Source organism: Chinchilla lanigera, unplaced genomic scaffold (genome assembly GCF_000276665.1).
Source record: "Chinchilla lanigera isolate Chin_1 unplaced genomic scaffold, ChiLan1.0 scaffold00019, whole genome shotgun sequence".
NCBI classification, from domain to species: Eukaryota; Metazoa; Chordata; class Mammalia; order Rodentia; family Chinchillidae; genus Chinchilla; species Chinchilla lanigera.
Genome location: NW_004955420.1, coordinates 24,364,846 through 24,370,350, shown reverse-complemented (window position 1 = coordinate 24,370,350; position 5,505 = coordinate 24,364,846).

Genomic DNA, 5,505 nt, shown 5'->3' with positions numbered 1-5,505 from the left:
CAGCACTCCAGAGGCTGAGGCAGGAGGATCGCTGTGAGTTGGAGGCCAGCCTGGGCAACCAAGTGAGCTCAAGGCCAGCCTGAATTCCATAGTGAGACCCTGTCTCAAAAAGACAAAAAAAGAAAAGTTAGAACTTGAGAGTTGTGCTTATTGTCATTCTCCTGACCCTTTCTTGAGCACCAAGGTCCTGAGACAGTTGCAGAGTTTTGTTGTTTTTGAGACAAGATCTCCATATGTAGCCCAGGCTGGCCTCCAACTCACAGCGCTCCAGCCTCCTCAGTCTCCCTAGTGCTAGGATTACAAATGTGCACCACCATGCCTGGTGGGATTTGCGATACTGGGCTAGCAAAACCAGCACACTGCTACTCAAAAACTTGGGAGTCTGAGTCTAGCTCTACTGCCTTATTAACCAGCAAGTTCCTTAGCCTCTCACACCCTCAATTTCCTTGTCTACAAAGTGGAGCCGATAAAATGGATACCCCAGGGTCAGGCGTGGTGGTGCACTCTTGTAATCTCAGCACTCAGGAGGCTGAGGCGGGAGTATTGAAGGCAGCTAAATTAGGTAGAAATATTCTAGGCAGCCAGACACGGGGAGGCCCTCAGGGAGTCAGTGCAGAGGATGAGAACTCACAATTATGGCTGGAGGCGCATCTGTCAAAGGCCAGGCTTCAAGATAATGACAGGAATGACCGGGTCCGCAGTCTTCCCAGGGATAAACAGCAAATTGCAGATTATACTCACCTGGTCCAGTAAAGTCTAGATAAAGTCACCCAGGTGGTTGACCAGGACCTCCCGATCCATCCCTTCCCAAAAAGCTCCTTGTTCTTTCCATGCACACTTGCTCCATAACTGCTTCCCCGCAGGATCATTACCTGGGCAGCTTTACTTACAACCTTATTGACTGATCATAGTTTTGGCACATGGACCCACTCGTGATTTTGTGCCCGCCTTGCGGTTTTGCTCTTATAAAACTTCTCTGAGGAATGGGCTCATTTTGGCAATGTGGGAGGCCGGGCGTGGTGCCTCACACCTGCAATCCCAGCACTTGGGAGGCTGAGGCGGGAGGATCGCTATGAGGTTGAGGCCAGCCTGGGGTACCAAAATGAGCTCAGGGGCAGCCTTGAGCAAGACCCTCTCTCAAAGAAAGAAGATCAATTCCGCAGGGTGACTGGGAGGCCCCTGGCTCTCCCGCCTGCTGCTAATCAGTTGAGATCAAACCCAGAGCACTCAGGGGCCCTGTCGCTCCCAGCTGCTCTCCCCACTGCCCCCACATCATTTCCCGAATGTTATGTTCTGATTGGAGCTGGTGATTAGAGGATTTTGTCTTTCAGTGAAATTACTCCTCAGAGCAGCCGGAGCGGGGAGGAAAATGAAAGCAGGATTGACCCAGATCTTTTGAAAATCCCGGGGCTTCTTACCCTACAACATCACCAGGCCTTGATGGCCCTTCTGGCAGGGGGATACGGTCGGGCCCCCCGCACTGGCCCGGACCTTGTGCTCAGCGGGCTGCTAGCAAACCTGGGACCTAGACACTGACCTGAAGGCCAGTTTCACACCTGAAATATCTGTGGCCCATTCCGCAGGGCTCGGGTGAGATGGGAGAGGATTTCTTCTCTTCCATTTTTTAGAACTCCCTTTTGCATTTGTTCATTTGGTTTTGAGATGGGGTCTTACTATGCAGCCCAGCCTGCCCTTGAACCACTTCCATCCTCCTGCCTCAGCCTCCTGAGATTACAGGGGTGGCTGGAGGTGTCAGAGAGATTCCTGTGGCCAAGGCCTCAAACTGGCCCTGGCCGCACGGCCTGGCGCACACAGGCCTGGTGATGCAGCCTCCCGGCCCCGCCCCAGCCAGCACTCACAGGCAGCCCTAGATCCCCAGGCGGTGGGAACCTCAGCACTCAGAGGCAGGAAGCGGCTCCTGCCAGGCCATCAGCCTTGGGCAGATTATTGAGCCTGATGTGGACCTAACAACAAACAGGGCCAGCCGAGCCCCAGGGGCTGGGGGTGATCCTGCTCCCCCGCTGAAAAGTGCACAGCTGGTCTACCAGCCTCAGTCTCTCTAAAGTACACTCTACTGAGAATAGGGAGATAGCTGGGCATGGTGGTGCATGCCTGAATCCCAGCACCCTGGAGGCTGAGGCAGGAGGATTGCCAGGAGTTTGAGGCCAGCCTGGGCTCCATAGCAATACCCTGTGTGGAGAAGCCCAGGAGAACAGAAGGAGGTCATCGCGCTGGCTGTCCCGAGCGTGGGAAAGCTTTGGAGAAGAGTCAGCTGCCTGGGAGAGGGGGAGGAAAAGGTGCTTCCCGCAGGCGAGGAGGGAACAGCTTGTCCAGGGCTGTGTCACTGTCGCCAGGCGGCTTGCTGAGGAATTTGTCTGGCGGGGCAGTACGGAAGGATGACCGGAGGCCGGAAGTGAGCAGGAAAGGCCAGCGGGGCCAGGCAGGCCAAGCCCTTGCTGTGACCTTCAGACAGAACGCAGGCCCCGAGCTCAGCCAGCGCTGCGTGAGAAGCTGACATTGCGCTGAGCTCTGAAGCTGTGGGGAGTCAGAGCTCTGAGCCCGGGGGCCGCACTTTCTCCCGTGCCCTCAGCACGCCTTTCCCACGGGGAGGCAGAGCCGTGGCCTGCACGGGAGCAGCCCTGTGAGCAGGGGGTGGAATGAAGGAGTTCTCGCTTCTGATTTTTTTTTTTTTGAGACAGGCCCCTGCTATGGAGTTCAGCCTGGCCTCGGATTTACTACTATGTAGCCCAGAGCTAGTGATGATCCTCCTGCCTCAGCCTCCAGAGTGCTGGGTTTACAAGGGTGCGCCACCACTCCCGGCTTCTCTTCTGACCTTAATCGAACTGCCAGATCTGCTCTCTGGCCCCCGGGGTCCCCCCAGGTCAGAACCCCCAGCATCTCAAGAGTAAATCCCTATAAAGGAAGCTGCCTCTCCCCACCCGCGGTTTCCAGCAGGAGCGGGGCAGGGCCTGTGAGCAGCTGGCGGATGCAGCCTTCCCTTGGGTCCTTCAGGCTCTTTTGCTTCAGCCAGCACCTGTCTTTGGTCCCCTTCCAAGTGACGTGCCTGCCAGCTCAGTGAGCACTTGGGGACGCTGGCCGAGGGGACAGAGGCCTGGGTGCCTGGACCGGGCAGGGACCAGACGTGGACAGGCAGCCGGCTGAGGGACAAGGACAGGGTCTGGAGGAAACCACCGGAGAGGTCGCTTGAGGGACAAACGTCAGCTCCTGACTCTGGGGAGCAGCTGGCCCAAGGCCGGTGCGGCCTAGGCCCGGCCGGGCGGGCCCTGCTGACTCGACCTTCATGTGTGGTGTCATGTGTGGTGAATGCCAACCCCTCAGGCCAGTTTGCCCATCCTCACAATGGGCCCAGGAATGGGTAATGGATGAATCACACGCTGAACCTGCCCTGCCCCATGGTCTGGACTCTCGCAATCATAGTCGGCATCGTCAAGCACATACTAGAATTGGGTTAATCACCTTCTGTGTATTAGGGCGCTGACAAGGGGTGACTGAAATATACGGTGAATGTGTCTCTAAAACATTTTTGTTTTTGTTTGCAGATAACAAATTTACTACAGTAAAAAACACCTTTCCATGCATCCCTCTGCAAGTCCTCGCCCCATTTTGCACACACTCATCCCACTGTTCTCACCTCTTTCCGCAGCAGCTCTGGAGTCCTCTTTCCTGAGTGTCTTCTCAAAGTGTGACCAAAGGTACAGTGAGTGGTGCTGCTGAGTGCCGTCCAATGGGAAGACGGCTCATAAAAACATGACGGCTGGGCGTGGTGGCGCATGCCTGTAATCCCAGCACTTGGGAGGCTGAGGCAGGAGGATTGCTGCAAATTCGAGACCAGACTGGGCTACAAAGTGAGCTCAAGACCAGCCTACATAGTGAGACCCTGTCTCAAAAAGACACACACACACAAAAAAAAAACCCTCACAAAAAAAAAAAAACATGACACTGGGTCCTCATCCATTTTATTCCCTGGATCTGCACTGCGTGACCCCTGATTCTTCCCAAAGTCAAAATGACCATGAAAGGTCAATGTTTTGAACCAGTTCAGGACACTGAGGCAGCCACGACAGCCCAACTAAAGTTCTCCTTCATTCAGGAAGGAGAACTCCAGAGCTGCTGCAGAAAGTGGCCAGAACAATGGGATGAGCGTGTGCAAAGAGAGGGAGAGGATTTTGAGGGGATGGCAGTGTGTCTTTTACTGTAAAACACTTTAACTATTCACCATAATTTTGGGTCACACTTTGTAATTCTCCGGCTGCCTCCCTACTTATCTGCATTTCAGGGATCATGAATGTGAAGTCTCCATCCACCCATTCTCTCATCTGCTCGGTTGCTCCCCAAATCCTCTGGCCCCCAGAGGCTCCGCTGCCTGTACTTTGGGTCCGTCCACATCTGTCAGCACATCTGGCTGTCCTGAGCCAGCCAGATGTCTGCACAGGCCTTGGAGCTTCGAGAGCAGCCACCACACCCTGCTGCGGCCCTGCCCTGCCAGCTCCCCTACCAGGCTGGGTGCCAGGCGGCTGCCGGGGCTGGTCATCCTCCCCCTGGGCACCCAGCTGTTTGGGGGCCGGCGGATGCCAGGCTGGTGAGGCGCCTGGGTTTCCGCCGGCCCTGCTCCTCCGGCTCTCCAGGTGCAGGCCAGGCGTGGGGCAGGGAGCAAGGCGCCTCCCAAGCCCTACAGCTGAGTCAGGACACTAACCTGTCTAGAACTGCCGCTCCAGACCAAAATGCTCAAGGGCAGGACGCCACAGCCAGGGAGCGTGAGTAACCGGCCGGTGGCCTCCGCCCGGCCGCAGGGACAATGTCACTCGCTCTTCAAACTCGGGTCGAGTGGCCCGAAACCACTTTATTCAGAACTACCTGTTGAGGGGCTGGGGATTTAGCTCAGTGGCAAAAAGCGCCTGCCTGGCAATCGCAAGGTCGTGAGTTCGGTTCCCGGCACCAGAGAAAAGCCAAAACCAAAAAAAAAAAAAAAAAAAGAACTACCTGTTGAGAGGTGGGCATGGTGGTGCATACTTGTATTCCCAGCACTTGGGAGACTGAGGCAGGAGGATCACCTCAAGTTCTAGGCCAGCCAAGTACCCAGCAAGGTCCTGTCTCAAAAAACAAAACAAACTGAGCTGGGGGTATAGCTCAGTGGCATAAGCACCTGTCTGGCAAGCACAAAGTCCTGAGTTCAATCCCCGGTAGCAACAAACAAACGAAAACAGACAGTAAAAGGTCCTCTTCTGGTGTTGGAGCAGTCAGCTAGGATGTTCAGTAGTGCCCTTAGCAACGCCTGAGGCCTGAGCATGGGTGTCCCACCGCTGCAATGGGGTAGATTTCCTCTGGGGAGAATCAGAGGACAGCGGTCCCACGGAAGGCCCAGCGAACAAGGAAATCAAGATCAAGCCAGGGGCTGGGAATTTAGCTCAGCAGCACAGCGCCTGCCTGGCAAGTGCAAGGTTGTGAGTTCGATTTCCAGTACTGGGAAAAAAAAAAAAAAAAAAA